Here is a 20,208-nt window from a genome sequence, read left to right as displayed (position 1 = left end):
TCAAGTTATTAGAATGGAGGGATTTAAACCTCAGCTCTAGAGGCTTTTTTGTCTTGCTGTCTAACAGAAAAAGACCCAAACTTGGATTGCATTCATTCCACTTACTGTAGAAAGCAACATCTTTCAGAACTGAAATGTGGCTAGACAGCTCCCTGTTCAAACTGCTTGGACATTAAGCACCAGTTTCAAAGACCGAAAAGCACGCTAGACTTGAATATTTTGCAGCATATTTAATTGAGAGCAGGTGATGCTCATTAAATGTGGATTCTTTTGCCATTGTTTTGGAAATCACAAGCCTACTAATGGGAAGAGGCTGAAACAAGTGTCCTTTTAGAATCCTGCTCATTAAAGTGTGAGATACAGTTCATGTGTGACCAGCTGAGAAGAGCAAAAACATTAATTTTTATGCAGCGTGTCCGCCAAGGTATCATCATCTATTTCGTGACCTAATCTGTCTGAAATATTAGCAGATAAAAATGAAGCCATGAAAAAAAACTTTGAGGTCTGAGGGTTATTTTTGCCTGCTGATAAGAAATAAAAAAAAATGTACTTGGGGCATTCTGTTTGGTTCTGTACTCACTGCACCAGCCCACTTGCCCCCATTCTATTAGTTACCCTCCTGAGAGGCAGAGCACCAGCTGTCCTCCGCCAATCATCCATCACCGTGTCCTCTGGGTGTGGGCACAGGAAAAGAGCAATGAGCAGCAATCCTATCTATCAGCCTCCAGAAGCAGTGAGGCAGAGTTGAAGTTGGTGATGAATTTAGACTACCAACAACAGGTTCCATTAAAACTCACTTATAATGGCCTTGCTTTAACTTTTAGCACGTTACTTTTTACTGTTTTTTCTTTCAATACTTCTTAAAAAGCTGTGCAGAGGTTTTATTTCATTTCAAGTTTCAACAGGTTTTTCTGATTATCTGCAATGCAGCTGTTGTCAGATACTGTAACAGTAACCTCTAAATATAAATGTATTCAAAGGAAGGAAAATCAACACCTATCTTATACCTGATGTGATCATAAAGTTGTGACAGCAGTCATAAAAAATCTAAATTTTTAATTTATTTATTTATTTAGGACAGTGCATGTTAATGAACATAAATGTAAAAAAAAAAAAATACATGAATGTAAACATGCCAGATTATAGCCAAAGGCTAATTTCCATCTGTTGTCCTTAAACATAAAAAAATAGACATAATAATTCATAAAAATTCATCATTCATTCATAATAAAAACTCCATCACCAAACTTACACATACACACCATTCTGTTCCCAAATAAAACATTAAAACTATACAACTCATACATGATCACACACTTGATTTGTCCATAACCAGTTTTTAACCTTTGCCTTAAACAAATTGAATGTCGAGCATTCTCTAATGGGTTGAGGAAGACTGTTCCACAGATGGCCACCCTGGACAGAAAGGATGTTCTGCCCAAATGCTGTCCGTCTGTGGGGTATAAACAAGTGTCCTCGCATTGAAGCTCGAGTGGTCCTGTCTGAGCTTTCTTTATGCCTAATGAACTGCTTTAGTGGTGGTGGAGCAAGGGAGTGTAAGACTTTATATATTAAACACACTCTTTTAAGTTTCACTAAGTTATTGAAGTTCAGTAATTTATGTTTTTTTAACACATGACAGTGGTGGTGGGAAGTCGGTTTTTTGTCAAGTAATTTTAAACTTCTTTTATAAATGTTTTCAATAGTTTTAAGTGTTGTTGGACAAGCAAGTGACCAGGACGTAAAAACTATACCTGATTTGAATTTAGCCACTTTTAAATGGCAAGAAAAGGGCGGAGGTGTCAAGCTAAGATGCTGTTGTCTAAGTGAAGTGATCCAAAGGTTTACAACAAAACAATCTGGTAATGAGGATTGCATTCACATTTAAACTAAGGGATGCTTTTGCATCCCTGGTGGACTTTTGATTTATTGTGTTGTGAACAAAACAATTGCTCAGCTCATAGGAAATATTTCATAGAGTATGTTGTATTGTTTGATTCTGTTTTCACAACAATAGTACTTATTCAAACACTATCATCCTTCAAAGCTCTGAAACTGCTTTCCTCTGAAAATTACAGCACTCTGAAAAATGCAAAATTTGATTTTCAAAAGCACACTCTGAAACTTTTACATATTACTTCTACAGATTTTTCTGTATTTTGCACTGAAAGGTTATTCCTTTTCTCCCTCCAGACTTAAATTGCAGGAAAAAAAATTAATATCCCTGCGCTACAGCAATTTGTGTGCCAAGGGAAAGTTAAAATGATCCCTACCCTGAAATATACTATTCATTGTTTTGCCAAAGTTTCTCACAAGACTTTGGGAAGCATTATAAGATATTCGTGCTCAGTCTCCAGGTTTCTTCCTCTTTACTTTCTGTCTTTCACTCTTTCAAAGGACACCTTTAGTATATTTTCCTATTCAGATTTTGCACTCTCCACCTTAGGTATGTAGAGTTGAGAAAATAGAAAAACACAGTTCGAGGAAGGTCAAGCTCACTGGAACTTTCCTGAAAACATGATTTTGCTGCAAGTGATTTCACTTTGTTAGAAAGCTGTATTTATCAGAACTAGATAATACAGGCAAGGAACAACCGTAAATCAGATAGAAAAGGAGTAAGACTGTCAGAAAATGGTGGCAGTGGCAGAAAGAAAACAGGGCAATCTGAAAGACAAAGGATCATAAAAATTTCCATTGGTGTTCTGCAACAAGTGGGACCTGGTGATACCAAACCTGAAAACTTTTGACAGTTTCTGATTTATTTCATTTTTTTAGTATTATGTTTTTTTCACTTAAGTATAGAAGGAAGGTTTTGCAAAATCTAGTCATTCTAAAACACACTGTGAAGCTTGCCATTAGTCACTTAGTTTATTAGGCAGCTGTGTGTTGTTCCCGTGTTCATTTATTTAAGTGCACACAGATGGTTCACATTTTACTGTTCAGATTTGAGAGCTGTCATTTCAACCATCTGTCAGTGTGACGAGAAAAAGATGACCTTCCAATGAAGAAAACAATATCACAAAAAAAAAATCTATCACAGAGATATCAAAGTAAATAAAAAGTTTTATTTATTCTTAAGAAGTAGATGCATGAAAAAAAAAATCTTCAAATATCTAAACAGAGTTCTAGATTAAGAAACAAGACAACACTTCATTGTCTTTATAGTAGTTAATAGGGGTGCAACAATACATGTATCGATATTGAACCGTTCAATACAGAGCTTTCGGTTCCGTACGCATTAGAGATGGCATGATACCACTTTTTAATGTCCGATACCGATTCCGATATCATAAATTTGGATATCTGCCGATACCGATATGAATCCGATATAGCGTATTTTGTAATCAATAAAACTGCCTTTTATAAATATCTTGCTGCATTTTGTATAAGTTCATACTCAAGTTTTAAAAAACAAGAGACTGAAGCTATTCTGTTATACCTGTATGCAAAAAATACTGTACACTGCACCCAAAACATTTTATAGTTCAGCAACACTGATCAATCTAATAAATTTAAACCTGCACCATCCTCCCTATTCTGGTATTTTAAAGAGTACTTAGTGGAAATATTAGGCAATCTAACTAATAGGGTTACCAACTCCCAGCAAAAATATTAGGGAACCACCCCGCGCCCTTAATCGATGTAATCAACTTTAATTTAATGCAAGTGTAAGACAAATGCACAGAAATCAATTATTTTTCTACAATATTTAAATAGATTCAACATCCTTCTTCAACAGAATTGCAGACTGCACAGATGGTACCTTCCCAAAGGAAAAAGTACTATAGCTTACTAGGGTGTATATTAGACGTACTAGTTACTGTATACAATAATGGATTTCAGATGACCACTTTTGTTGTAGGATTCAGATAATTATTTATTCAAAGTTTTTAAATGACATAACAAAGAAAAATATTTCTTTATGTCCCTTTTTCCCTGTTAATGCCATACCTGGCCCCGACAAAACGTTGCTAGATCCGCCCCTGCACTGACCAGCTGTCAGCTACATAGAAAAAGGATCCTGGTGTTATTTGTCTCTCAGAAACCGTTCATAACTAACTCATTCATGTCACCTCAAAGGTAAACCTGTTTCTCCATCATCTGCTCAGCTCTGATGATTTAGTAAGGACATCTCTTGGTTTCATCTTCATGTTTCCCTCTCACCACATATCCAAACCAATATCATGACCAGCAGCTTTTACAGCTGTGGCTCCAGCAAACATCAGCTGATACTAGAAATTAATATTAAATACAGTCTAACAACAGCTGATCACACTTAAACGTGCTGCTGTTGTTTATCCGCTGGACTCCTCTTTCTAGCACGAAGTGGGCGATACACAAACAAGAAAGACGGGACTTGCGGCAGAAAAGCAGATCAGCTGATCATTGATCAGTTTCATGTTTGAAGTAATAACAGGAGAGGAAGGGGGAGTGAATGAGAGAAGTAGATGCAACTGCGCAGCAAAGACAGAATAACTCCAGCTTTGTGTCTATTTTTTAATTCTAGCTAAAGTACGGGACAAAGAACTTCCTTTTCACCCCAATATGGAACTCCGATGGCCAGTCCAGCTGTGGCTCCATATATCAGTTGTTAAGCTTAACGTGGAAATACTATGCAAACATTCAGGGATGAACTTACACAATTGCTTTTCTTCTCTGGGACAGTTTTCGCCGAGATGAAATGCGCGGTTAGGAAGCATGTAGTGAGGCTCCAAATGCTCCAACAGACCGCCGACAGCTCTCGCAGACAACAGCCGCTCTATCACGTGACACATACAGTAGTGCTCTGATGCACCGAGCTGGGTTACGCCAAGTAGCGCGTTTTGTGAGGTGATTTTGTGATACTTCGGATTGGATTACATTTTTTTATTTCTCTCCAATATCCAATCCAGTAATTTAGGTCAGTATCGGACCGATACAGATACGTAATATCGGATCAACGCTACCCGAAATTGAACCTCCCCCACCCTCATTCAGATGTGGCGTTTGGAACTATTTTGATTTTCATGTGAAGTATGACCCTGATGGTAAGCGCGTCATGGACAAAAGTAAAACAGTATGTCAGATGTGCCACGTAATGCTCAGTTGGTGGGAACTAGTGCGTTAGCGCTGTTAGCTTGTTAACATGTTGACACCGTCCAGCCCCACGCACGGGGCGATCCGCGGTAACTTGTTAACGGACATTTGCTGCGTTATGGCATTAACGTCATTTTAACGAGATTAACACGGACAGCACTAGTGGGAACACAACGAATATGACTGCACATTTACTCCGACATCATCCTAGTGCAAAGACAAGTGGAAGCAGACAAAAACAACAAGCACGCATGCTACAAACTTTACCTGAGTCATTTAGACAGCTGTTAGCACATGATTCTCCTTATGGGGACCTGATATGTTTAATATGCTGCTGAGAGTATACCCCAGAAGAAGAATATAGTATAGCTTTTATTTTAGAAAGAGCCATTTCTCTGTAATAAACTCTCTTTTCCAAAGATGAGTGATTTCTCGATCAGATAGATTTATTTATTTTTTATTATTTTGCTGTTTCAGCAACATTCAATTTAAAAACTGTACTTTTGAGTTAAAATATATATTTATAATTTGAATAAATGACAAATTAAAAAGGCATGAACATTTTTTTGTATCGAAAAAATATCGAACCGTGACACCAAAGTATCGAACAGAACCGACCGTGAATTTTGTGTATCATCGCACCTCTAGTAGTTAAGTGTATGCAATAGTTGCTGCTGTTGTTGTACACTCTTAAAAATGCTGGGTTAAAAATGACCCAATCAGTAACCGAATGCTGGGTCAAATATGGATCGAGCCAACGCTGGGTTGTTTCAACTTAACAGTGCTGGGTTACTGGTTTGACCCAGCACACTGGGTTAGGATATCTATCCAAAAATTGGGTTAAATTGACCAAACATTACCAAACATTGGGTCGAAAGTCAGAACCCATCACATGGGTTATATTACCATTAATGTTTGGGTTAAGATTTCTACTTATTATAAAATTCAGCTAATGAAAACTAGATTCAAAACAGATTTTCTCAAAAAATATTTTTATTGCCGTATGATACATAAAATATGGACAGCAAATTCATAAAAAATATATCAATGAAAGTAACATGCATGTAAAAAAAAAGTATATAATTCATTATATTATATCAATTATTTCAAATCAGTCTTTGGTTACAGCACATGTACATGTTAATACACATAAAGACATGCTATGTAAAGCAGCTCTGTTTATAAAATTACATTACAAATTACATGTAAAAACTTTAAAACAAAACTAATGAATTGATGATTTTTTTCAGTATTTAACATACATCAACACTTTGGAAAAGTGGCAAGAGGGAATCTCCCTCTCAGATCATTTCATGCACCTTTATGAGCAACATTTTACGCTTCCATCATAGCTAAATGAGCCCTCATTCTTTTGATCATATTTGAGTCGTGGTTGTTTGGTTAATGTTAAGTTGTCTGTAATCCTGAAGCGGTGAGCTCCAACACTATGCATGACATTTGCTCAGAGAGGACAAAACAACAACGAAGCAGACCAGTCTGTGGTTGTGAATGCTGGCAATTAATTGTTAGGAGATGGACTAAACCAAGATCAAGTATTATGTTTCACACACTTTACACTGTCACAAGGTTGTACAAACCTTTTTGCCAACTTCGCAATACATTTAAACAAATGTTATTATTTATGCATCTATAATGTGCATATGACTGAAGATGTCACTTGGATGAGTGACATATAATGTGCATACATCTTTTAAAGATATGGAAATTGAGTACATACAAACTGTATATTTATTTTTATAATCACAATGACACTCAGTATACTGATTGAAAAATTGCCCAATATTTAGGTTTTTTAATTGTTGTTGTGTGTATCCATTGAAGTCCTGTGCCATGGCAGTCCTTTAAACATGGAAACTGATCTACTATTGATGATGCTAAAATTGCCTTTATTCCTGAAGTTAGGCTGAAAGCAAAAACAGTTGCAGTTATATTTAATTGGATAAGCAAAAACTTTACTTTTCTGTAGATTTCTTGTAAAATAAACAAGTACAAAGAGCAGAAGCTTTGGGAAAATAAATGAAATCAAACATTTGTTAAATGGTCCTCTTTGTTTTCATCACCCCAGTGCACACACTTTAGGAGCTGCCACTGGAGTAATTTTACTTGGGCCAGCACAGCGCAGTGTCCCAGGAGTGTCCTGTGGGCGATCGTGGCTCAAGAGTTGGGAGTTTGCCTTGTAATCGGAAGGTTGCCGGTTCGAGCCCCGGCTTGGACAGTCTCGGTTGTTGTGTCCTTGGGCAAGACACTTCACCCGTTGCCTACTGGTGGCGCCAGTGTCCGGCAGCCTCGCCTCTGTCAGTGCGCCCCAGGGTGGCTGTGGCTACAATGTAGCTTGCCATCACCAGTGTGTGAATGGGTGGATGACTGGATATGTAAAGCGCTTTGGGGTCCTTAGGGACTAGTAAAGCGCTATATAAATACAGGCCATTTACCATTTCTTCTGACCAAGAAGCCTAAATGTAGCCACAGTGAAAATGCCACACAAACCAACACCAACAAAAAAAACTTATAACTGATTTAGTTTATGTACAAGAAATACTCACTTTTCTTCATAGCGCTCCATTAAGTGTAAAATAAGTATTTGGACCCTCGATCCCTCATATATGGATATGGTGTTCCTCAAGACTGGCAACCAAAGATATCAGGTGTCCCTCACGGATGTTCTCAAGTTAAATAATTAAAGTTAAAACACAAGGTAATTTTAGAATAACTGAATCTACTTGTGATGGCTGCAGTTTCAACCACACAGTGCTAATGTCTACCAAACATCAGAAGCTTAACCATAACACTACACTTACATTTTTCTTTCTTTAAATGTAGGATTTAATTTACAGGCTAATAAAGAATTGGTTTTGGTTTAGAATGAATTTACTTATACAATCACATAATACTGTATTCTAAAATAAGTGCGCACATTTTAGTTTCCACTGTTATGTATGTCTGATTTAATCTTTCTTTGTTTTCTGAGTTACCTCAGTGGCAGCTGCTCCCAGTCCCTTGGTTGATGAGCTGTAAGCTGGAAAACGGGCGGAGCAAGCTTATGTGGAGACCTGCAAATTGAGTCATACCACTACTCGGGAGCATGGGGGGAAATCAAATTTGTTACGTTAGTTTTAATTGGGTTTTGTGTGTTCTACGCCTTTCTGTGTTTTTGTTGGCTGATCAGCCACTGTTTAAGTTTCCCCTTTGTCTTGTTTAGTTAGGTTAGTTTGTTTGAGTTAGCAGTATTGTTTGTTGCCAGCTTATGAGAAGAGTTCTGTTACTTTGACCTCTTTTGGGCCCAAGATTTTGAATTAAGCCAAAAAGCTTAATACAAATGATATTTAGGAGTCAGTAAATTTGTTTTTGTTTTTTGTTTTATTTTACTTTGATTACACATACATTTTGGAGTGATGGACCTTAAAGTTACCGAGGTCCCAGAGTGATGTGCGTGCACTTTGTGGGGTCTAGTGAACGAGGGAAAAAAGGGGATCAAAGTATTAGCGCAATCTAGCCTTAAAGAATCTAAATGGGACAAATTATAATTTCCCATCCTAGATGTTGCTATAAACATAGAGGTCATTAAGGTTAAATTAAATAATTGAATTAAATTAAATAGTTTAGATAGACTGTGTTCCTTTTTTTTAACCTTTTTCACACAAATGCAACACCCAATCTCATACTTTCTTTGTTCTACATACAGTGATCTCTAAATAGTTTGTCAAACAGAGCAACCTCAGCCTCATTTCAAATAATAAATTTAAACGATGATATCAAGCATTTTTAAGTAGAAACAGCTTTCTTCATCACAAGCTGGCAGGTGTTATCTGTTAAAAGACCTTTAACAAGTAGGTAAAGGTCTAGATTAAACCAACAAATTGCATTATCAACCCTATGATTTTCAAACTGTTAGAATTCACTTTTTACTTACCATGTTTTATTTCATAGTAGTGGAGAAGAATTGAAAAAGGCAGTTTGTGAAGAGTGATATGGCTTCTTCTGAGGCTTATCTTCAACCCTAACAATTGGGTAAAAATTTGACCCAATATTTTATCAAAGCTGCCCAACCTATTAGTCAAGCTGTGGAGTGAATTGAAGAACCTGGCACATTACCAACCCAACTCCTGAGTCATGACTTTTGAACCAATATTTAGCCACAATAACCCAACTTACAAACCTACGGCTTTTACCCAGCAGTTGAATTATCAAAATAACCCAGCATTTTTAAGAGTGTAAGATGACCAGTTAAGGTCGAAGATGAAAAAACATCTACTCTGCAGAGTGTGAAACAGGAGTACGAGTGATGGCTCTTGCTTTTATGAGGGTCTTCTGCTGGGCTTTTAGAGTGAAGGAGGCAGTGATGGAGGAGCCTCTAGTTCTCCAGGCAGCCTGAGAGCTTCCAGAGAAAGTGAGTAAATCACTCAAGGGGCCTTAGCTTCATCTCACCAGAAAGAAGCCTCATTTTTAAATGAAAACCATTTTAGCATGGATATGAAATAATTTTTCTGATGCAGCTGTGTAGCATTCATCCTCTCTGGTGTGGGAAACTTGTGGTGTTCTGAAAATGATTCCACAGACTTCAGACTTGTATCTTTGCACAGCTGTCAGGAGCACTGCCTGATATGACTTTAATCAGCAAATTCAATAGGTGTATCTAGCTTATCAGAAAAAGGCTCTCACACACTGTAGAGCACTGCAGACGAGTGCTTTAGGTTAATGCTGATCGCAATGAAAGGAATATTACTCTGATTTTTTTTTCTGTTGGAGATTTATATGTATTTATTCAGCCCCTGGCTCTGATGCAGCCCTTAAAAGTTCCTCTGTTGAACTAATTAGAGCTGTGCTGGCTTATCCCTCTGACTATTGTGGTGGTTATGGAAGCTTGCCTACTGGGACACACTATTTCTCACACACTAAGCATCTTATTTTCCCAAGATATCACTGCTGATATAGCTGTAATGGAAGCAACAGTAAAGTATTAACTGTTATATTCACAATTCCCTGCAAACAGCTTGCAAGGCATCTTGCCCAGTGACATTCTGGCGCAAAAATAAATGGAAACTATGGCTTGATTGTAGTAATTTCCTCATATGATATTTTCATTTCTGTTTACGGTTCATTAAGAAAGGAAAAAAAAACATTTAAGGCACCTGACTGAAACCAGTGCCAGAATGGTGAGATTAAACACACTCCTCAAAGAACCTAAATGAAACCTGTGCCCTTCTCGTTGTGACATGGCAGCACTAACCACTGAGCCACAATGGCTCAGTGGCATTAAGTCACCACAGTCAAGCTGTATCATGCCGTGACGGATGGAGGACAGTTGTGCTCCCTCTGCCTGCAGTGAGCCATCCCACCTGACTCATTTGCTTGACCTTGACAACGAAGTCACTGTGACTCTGATAGTGTAGATGTAAGCACCCTCGGGAGACAGCCTTACCACCACATTCACTAATCCAGTCTGTAAGAAGCCTATACCACTGCTTCCCTAAGGCTTACTCATTAGAAGAGATTGTTCTTGCTCGTGTTGACAGGTTTTGCAGCATGTGAGTACGGCATAACTTAACAAAGAAAAAACACTGTCAGGTGTATTACAAGTGAGCGGGGGCTTTTATTTTTCGATTGTGAGTTGTCAAAGCTACAGTATTGTCTTGTTTTCTGTGCTGCACTGATCAAAGAAGACTTGACCTAATTATTAGCACACAAACAAGTGTCTACATTCTCAATTATTCTTGGATTTTATGAAAATGCTTTGTTTAATTATGTTTTAATAACATTATGTCAAGCAACTAGTTGTATATGTATTTATTTATGCTACTTTTACTATGAGAGAACAACACCCTCAGGATGATGCATCCATGAAAAAAGGCTGAATCCCTGCAGACCTCCATGTTAAGCGGTTTGAAGTTAGCTGCATTTTTCTAGCATATGGCACGTTAGGATTAAATATGCGTTTGTTAATGTTATCTGGTGTCTCTAAAGATGTAACACCTGCTTGTTTGTGGAAAATTTGTAAATGACAGGAACTGGAAAAAAAATGACAGTAATGACTGACAGAGATATCAAAGCAATTTAAGTTATTATTTTTTCTTTCCAACATCATTTAATTTTGATTTCCTTGATGCCAAATTGAACATTTTACCATATTTTACCCCCAATGTCAAATGTCAAACTTTTATTTTGTTGTTTTGAAAACTTTAATATGTAGGTACAGATTGCTGCTACTCTTGGGGTTCTTTCAAATGGTAGTTAGGTAGTTAAAGACCGCTAACTTGAAATGAGATCATCTGTCTGGTTGAGTGTGCAGTAGAGGGATATGATAGATGATTTTATGCACCACACAAAGCAAAATGGGATAAATGTGGACTCGGTAAACACCGTTAAGGACTTGGATCCATAGTTAAATGAAAGTAGTTAAATAAAACATATTATTTGTCACGCTAGTTCTCAACCGAAATTTAACTATGAATAAATTGTCAGCCACTACACCATACATTTTTAATAGAAATGTGGCAAACATGTAGAACTTCAAATAAAAAAGTGGAGCTATTAGAATTTTCTTTGTCAAAAATGCCCTACATGTTGCTGCTTTTTGTTTTGTCCAAACTGTTGGATGTTCAGCTGCTTTGCCTAACTTGTCACTTAGCAACAAAGTCCATGTGTATTTATTTTTGTGTGACATCTTGACATTGTTTACATTATCTCAAGAGCTTTTTTAACATTTGCATATAATATGAAGCATCTCTGCACCAGGGGGGTATATATGTGACAATTCCAGATGGCACACATGTGGAATTGTAAATAGTAAGTTAGTGTCTACAGGAATGGGTTCATTTCATATTAAAGAATCACACAAGGGCTTAAATGTTAAATAGAAACAGTTTGATTTAATCTGACAAAGTATTTTTTTAATTTCACTTTTTGTTATAATCTAGAAATACTTTTAACTATGATATTTTACACCCTTATGTAGCAATGCTCGTATCACTACACTAGGGATAAACACTGTGATAGACTTGTAATCTGTCCAGGATGTAGCAGAAAACACACACACACACACACACATACATACATACATACACACACACACACACACACATATATATATGTATATATGAGGCTTGACTGAACTCTTTGGTGGGCTCGTTCAGGCCCATCAAAAGTCGAGCTAAAGTTTATCTTAAACTTCTATTAATTTACATTATGTGTCATATAGCTTTTTCTTTCAACTTCACCAAATCCTGTTTGAATAATCTGCATTGGCTCATCAATAATTCACTAGGAGTGCAACAGTGTATTGTGACTCACTGCAGGAGGGGACTGGAAACACTTTAAAGCAGCCCGCTGTAACTTACAGGGCTATATGTTCGTAAAGGACTTTGGTTTGTTTTTCGTTTGTTAAGAAAAGAACATAGCTATTAAAATATTCAGTTGCAACATGGCACAAATACTCTTGTGGCACCACTTACGAAGAAGGACCACTTGCTTTTTTACAGGCATTGTTCATTCTATGCTCCAAGGGAGCTCTGTTCTGGTGATGAAAGTAAAGGTGTTGTCTGCTCTGCCCCCAGGGTGAACACTGCTCTCACCACACAGATCCAGGCATGGTTTGATATCTCCCCTCCACAGCTTTTGATCCTGCTATGTAAGCAGTGAAATAGGAGGAGAAAGGGCCCTGCTGTGAATATGAAAACAGTGCTGGTGTTTATTAAACAACAACAGAATCTGAAGAATTTCTAGTTTAATAACAACCCCAGATGATTCAAATTATGCTAGGATAAGAGCTGCTTTTTGTGCATAGCATTTTATGGAGTATAGTATGTACTGCAGAATGTGTCTGCTATAAGGACCACATCTTGTCCCAGTGCAATGTTTTGTTTGCACTCCTTACAGCATTTCTTCCTCCAGTGTTGTATGTGTCTTTGGTGAAAAGCTGTTAATGTTGGAATAACATTAGATAATGTAGAAAGGATATTGCACACTGCAGGGAGACAGTATTTTATTCTTTGCATTGAATATATTGCAAAATTTGTTTAAAAAATACTTTGAGTGAACCTAACTTGCAGGAAAGTCATAATGAAAATAAACATTAAACATAGATATGTATTCTAGGCTGAAAATAGGCAGCATGCACATTGACCTGTGACCTGTAGGATTAGCTTGTCGCAAAGGCACTCTTAGATTATTTCCTGAGCAACCGGCCATATATATTGTTTTAGAACCTTCAAAAACTCTGTCAGTTGGACCCCCCCCCCCCCATACTGTATTGAGGTTGGGGGGTGTCTGTTCAAAGCATATGATTTTGCCAGTATGAGTCCTTTTAACTAAGCCCATATACAATATGAAATGCAACAGCAATGTGTTGCCTTAGTGACATTCAAATTATGAACTGGACTGGTGTTTTTAGAATTCTGTATATTACATAAGAGAAAATTAAAAAGAAAACTTGGCTCTTGACAGTTCCAGCATTAAACCTTATTTGAATCGTCCTCTTCTATTGCATGTAATCTCTTCAGAAAAGCCCCTGTGCCCAGTGCTGTAATTACAGCTTCTTAACTTATCTGCAATTGCAAACAAGCCCATCTTGATTGCTTGTAATGATCATCATTTTCCACTTAACTGGTAATCAGCTTTTCAGATATTTTTCATGCGTTAAAAACAGCAGATTTTAGGTCTCACCAGATTTTCATACAGTATTTGTGGCAAATAAAAGAGAGTATGAGGAAGTGTTGCGTTTAAAAAGCATTCACCGGGTCTGAAGTTGTAGAAATGAATAAAAATAGTATGAACTGTTTTAACCACATGATGCAGCTTACTAAATCAAAACAAATCTGTCATGCAAACAAATTCCCTTGTGTAAACTGGCAAATACAAGAGAGATGTCAGTCACACATATAGTGGCACAGGTTTAGACTGAGGATGAGAGCAGTCATAACAAGATGATGGCCTGCACTTGGATTCCTCTGGGTCATTTAAGCAGAATTAAATGACCATCACTGCCCTTGTACATCAGCTTAATTGTGGGGATTTTCGCATGTACTTAGCCCCCTGGTGCGTTTTAAGTATGTTGATAAATGTGGGGTCTAGTACAATACCTCCAACATTAGGGTAAACTCCATGCTGTCATACAAGAAATACTACATCATTTGATGCGTTAGTTTATTAAATGTGTGTGTTGTTAGTTTTTTTTCCAACTTTCTTTGAATCTACTGCCTTTAGTTTGTTTCTTAAAATAAAATGAAACAATTACATTATTGTTGTTGCATGATAACTCAAACTGAAGAAAGTACAGACAGATTTTGGGGTTTGTTGGTGTGGTTTTGACACCTAAGAATTTAAATCAAGCTGTAAAACAGCTTTAAAAGGGTTTATTTTTTTTTAAATTTCTCTTTAAAGAATTGTAATTGCAAGTTCTTTTTTTTCAAATGGGTGGTTTTCACTCGCATTACAGTCACGTATTTGATAGCTCTGGAATATACATGTATCAAGGTATATTTCCCATTTCCCTGGAGTCGGTTAATTAGGTGTGGCTTTCAGCCTGAGGTAAAGCAGCCTATACTTGTCTTTTCATCACTAAGAACATGACAAATTAGCTATCAGCATTTTCCTGCAATGTGATATGCCCTTGGATGTGCAGAAAATATCATTGTGTTATATGAATGCACAAGAAAACTTAAGAAAAAAGGTTGTAGAGACGCAAGTTTTGCAACATGTGAGTAGGTTTATTGAGTTTTCTCTTCCAATCCACGGCAAGACTGAGATTGTGCAAAAGTGAATCATGCTGACTATATAAATATGTGAAATATTCAATTCAATTCAGTTCAATTTAGTTCAATTCAGTTGAATTCAATAGAATTCAATGTTATTTATAGCATCAAATAGAGAGAAATCCCCAACAATCAGATGACCTCCTATGATAAAAAACAGCAGGAAGGAAAAAAAAAAAAAACTCCTGATATACTTAACTAAAGTCCATAGACCAACTAATGTGGTAACAATGATAACCAAAAAATATTTACAACACAAATTAAGGTCTTGGTGGCCTATTGTTCCACCTCAATGTCCTAAGTGTTCATAGTTTGTCATATAATGAATATTCTACGTAAAAATGGACTACAAATTACACAGTTGGTCAAGAAATGATTTAGAAAGTGGTTGAGATTTTACTACATCTATCGCATTTATAATAAAATATATTCTAAAATATTACGTTGAACCTCAGATGCCCAGATGCTTTGGTACTTATACACTTTCTGTCTGAAGTAGTATGTTTCACTGTGAAATCAGTAAAAGCTTGAGGGCCTTCTCACAAACTATATAAGCTGTCCATATTTCTGAATGTAATACATTGATGCAAATATAAGCTTATGTTTACTTTCCACATAAAGTCCCCTCTGCCCAGGTAATGTGATGTTACAAAGAATTGTACCAATTCTTATAAAGCATTTCTAGCCCTCACACCCTCATTGCGCCCCTGTACTTTTGCTGAACAAGCATGTGGTGTTAATTAAAGTTTGTGAGGGTTCAGTAGTTGGGGATTAGGAAGGACATTGGGACTGGACCTTGTGAGTTCAGACAGTTTATCTAACTATAGGTCTAAAAATACCAGCTGAAAAACACTGAAATTACTGCATCAAAGTATGCGCTGAGAACATGAAATTATACTGATAGACTCATGTTAAAAGCAGGTTGCTTTAACTTTGGAGTGAGAGATGCACTGTCCTTTTGGATGCAGGAAAACTTTCCTAAAAGTTCACCATCATAAATCCTGCAAATTATTACTTGAAACTCAACAACATTTTTATGACCTTCAAACTTTGAACTGAAGTCAGATTGTGTAAAGCATTACTCATCTTCTGCACGATGACACTTTAAAGTAGCTATTCTGAGAAAACTGGACTGAAAGCTCAGATTAAGCAAAGGAAAAACAGACATCTGCTGCTTGTTAGAAACAATAACTAACTGCACAAACACTCCCACAGCTGCAACTGCTTTGGTATTTTTATTGCCTGCAGGCAGGTTGTACATCCCCTAATCACTTAGCAACAGCACTGGAGTGGCTGATTGACAGCAGGACACCTATGGCACATGTACTGTAACCAACCTGTCATAACTGTCTGTGTTTATTTCCCACAGCATTCGTCAAACTTGCTTTCATATTTGTACCACTTACCTGTCCTCAACAAAATCCGTTTGAACTGACCTTACACTATGTTGACCTGAACAGTCTGACAAGAATTTATTTTGCAGTGATGGAGTTCTCTTCCAAGTGATAGCCACGCTGTAATGATTATGACAGTGAGTCATTGTGGCTCTAAGTCATACAGTGACAGTAAAATATACCATTAGAATTATTCCCCTTTTGCTTCAGCAAAGCCATATACATTAAAATCATGTTATTTTTCATTGCAACTATTATAATCAAATAACACTTTAATTACATGTATTGCGGATAAAATATTAGGCCAGTAATCATGCTGCAATTACCATGTGGCAGTAGGTAATTAGAAACCATTTGCACTAGTATAAAAATTCCATCCACCGTGCAGTTATAATTACAGCTCCATTATCACAGTTCAGGTGCTCTCGGTATTAAGCCTCAGTGTTATGTGCAGCTCTTAATGTAGGACTGCAAAGTTTTGTTCCAGCCCTTAGTTTAAATAAAAGCTTTGCATTGTTTGCTTCTGTGCCACCGATGTATGCTCCTCAGGGCTAATTGCCCTCATCTTTCAGTATGCCTGTGAACATTACTAACTCAAGGATGTGCTGCTTGACACTTAAGCTGTTTGCAGATGGGTAATAAAGTGTGCTAAGCACATTTGAGCCATGCCTTTTAAATGTTCCGCTCAGTGCCAGGGGAACTATAAAACCGCATCACTGCTCATGTGAGACACAGAAATCATAGCTTAGTCTTTCCATCAGATTAGTTTTTTTCCCAGAAGTAAGATATAATGTATTAGAGCATACACTATGGATGAATAAATGGTTTGTTAGGTTAGTAAGGCTGATAGATTGATAGAAGGATTTGCACAGTAAAATGGAAAATAGGTTAAAAGCTGTTTCCAGAAGAAAAGTGAATAAAGCATTAAGTAGAAAAAGTTGTGCAAACAGATGCTAGAAAACATTCAGAGGACAAATACCACCTACTTCTTTTTGGACTATTAAGAATACGAGCATTAAGAGAAGCAAATAATATCAGTCACCCCAAAAACACACCGCAAAGAGCAAGAGCACCAGTATACTCAGATGCCAATACACCTACACTATATTTCCAAAAGGTATTCCCTAACACATCCAAATCATTGAATTTTAATCACTTCCATGGCTGCATCACCAAGCACAATGCAAAGCACCGGATGCACTGGTGTGCGCCCCGCTACTGGACTCTAGAGCAGTGGGGACATGTTCTCTGGAGTGACAAATCACACATGTTCGTGTGGCATTCCGATGGACAAGTATGGGTTTCTAATCATTTCATCATGACTCGCACCACTCCACAAAGCAAGGTCAATAAAGACATGGATGAAACAGTTTTTTGTAGAACTTGACTCGACTGCACAGAGTCCTGACTTCAACCCACCAGAGCAAAGACTGTGAGCCAGCCTTCTCAGTCAACATCAGTATCTGACCTTACGAATGCACTTTTGGAAGAATGATCAAAAGTTCCCATAAACACACTCAGAAGAGTTGAAGGCAGACAAGTGAATACTTTTGGCAATACTTATAAAACCACTACTTTTGACCCACATATCCTAATTCTGTTACTGTCACTTTCATGTGGATGACAATTACACGACTCTAGTGTACTAGAATTAAAAAAACAAGCAAACAAAATAAACACTTTCTGTTTAAAGATAATGTTTAACTTTTTGTACTTATACATGTCCAGCTACTCAAAAATAACAAAAGAACTTAAAATTATATTCCAAACACGAGTTGAAGTTTCACGAGGTTAAGTCTTTCTAACACAACTAAAATTTAGATTTTTTTAGTATTTTCCTTGTTTTAAATTCATGTCCACCTATCAGGAATACAGTCATGCCGATATATTTTATGGTCTGGTTCTCACTGAGATTGCTTGATAGTGTAAGGTTAATTTTGTGCAGCTGTATATGAATGGATTTTTAATCACAGTGTGATTGTCTTTTCCAATGTGTAGTTCATAAAACACACTGTTTCATGAATGACACATTTGTTGCCAGATACCAATGCCAGTGTTGCCCATGGCATTTGGCAACAAACCTAATCAAAAGTTATGCTTCACACTCCCTTTTGTCAGGAACAAAGTCACATAACAAGCCTGTGAGTAAACAAGATGCTTAGAAACTAGAAGATGCCCAAATAGGTTGTGAAGGCCAACAGAATAAAGTTGATCTTATTTGTTGTTATCAAATTTTGAGAAGAAACAATACAAGGTTACCTGATTGCGTTTAAAAAAATTTAAAATCTAATCCCGTTTTTCTCCCTCTTTTTCTTTTTGTGACCAGGAGGACACTGCTTTCACATGCATGGGAGGTGAGGTGACCTTGTATTTCATGGAATTACATACCACTGTAATGTGCCCTTCATCTTCTTGCATTTTTCTTTTTTGTTTGTATTTTTGTTTTCATTTTTACATAACAGTAAATAAATCTAATTTATGGTAAACAAAGGCGAAATAAAGGGGGGAAGAAAGATATAATAGAAGAAAAGAGACAAAAGCAGGAGGGATTCCAGATGTGTGTGATCTCATAACCAGGGTCAGGTACAATCTACTGTAGAGATCAAACTTACCAGACTAATTGTACTGTACTGTACTCTTTCTTCATCAGTAAGTCACAAAGTATATGATGTTCTTTTTTTCTGCATTTGTCACCTGTTAAACAATCTAAGTTTTATTTATCTTTTTTTAAATTTTTACATTAGGGGATAGGTCTTCATAAGTATTAAACTTCTACCTGCTCCCTTTTTAGACATTTATTCACACTATCATGAGTTTGTGTATGATACCAACCTCGTTCAGTGAACTTGTTTTTATACTTTATTTTATTAATTTATTAGAAATTATCCAACCAAACAACCAACAAGCAGGATCATTTTTTTTTTCAAATATTGAGAGGCTCACATTTGTATGTATGTATGGCATTTTAATCAAAATGGTAAATTTACATCATGTATTTACTATGGCATTGTCTGAGCCAATAGCTATGTCATCTCAGTTATCAGAGAAGCAACCCATAATTTGTGACACTGACATCAGATTACAGTTAGGCTATTATTGCATTTATTATTGAAAATACTGATGGAAATGGTGATCAGAAACATACCTCAGTTGCTGACGATGGCAGCATTTATTTTTGGGATTGAAACAGAAAGCTGCAATTGTGGAGGTCAATTTATAACAAACACAAAGTTGTCATAGCAGAAAAACCAGTGATTTTCAACTCAGTGCTGCATATATATATATCGTTAGCTTCATAGCATAAGTGCCTAAGTCATTTTTTGGTCAAATTGAGATTTTTGCCTAACTTTACTCCCCTACCACTGCTGCATCATCCTGTCCGTCTGCCTGCCGAAAACACAAAAAAATGACTTAGGCACTTATGCTATGAAGCTAACGATATGTATATGTAATAAAATTTTTTAGTAATACCATAAATTGCAGGTCCTGTGGGCGGGTCAGAATGGTTTATGGGTTCAGGTGTACTGGGTTAAAAAATTGACAAAGCTGAAGTCCAACTATGATAAAAACTCTACATAAACTGTCAAGCACTCACAATACACATCTACACAGGACGGTGCAGGTCTTCTTATGAGCTGTCAGTCAATACTTATAGAAAATATATCAAAAATAATTCATATGTATTGTATCAGATGTCCCTCTGCTTTGAGCTGCATACAGCGATTATTACCAGTGCAATTTTGGCACTGTCCATGGTGCTGAAGTTGCACTGCTGCCTTTATACTTTGAGCTTGCATTACTATTGTAGTCAAATATTAGAACACTCCTTTAATAATGTTGTTCAACATTATTAAAGTAGCTACTCTGAGAAACCTAATGTTTGTTCAAAAAAGTGTTTGCTAATAGATGAGCTAGCTTTATAACAAAATGTCTCGGGGGTGTCATGAGTGCAGCATTTACTATATATATAT

The sequence above is a fragment of the Simochromis diagramma genome, unplaced genomic scaffold (assembly GCF_900408965.1).
Source record: "Simochromis diagramma unplaced genomic scaffold, fSimDia1.1 OVJJ01000603.1, whole genome shotgun sequence".
NCBI lineage: Eukaryota > Metazoa > Chordata > Actinopteri > Cichliformes > Cichlidae > Simochromis > Simochromis diagramma.
This window is presented reverse-complemented; position numbering follows the sequence as displayed.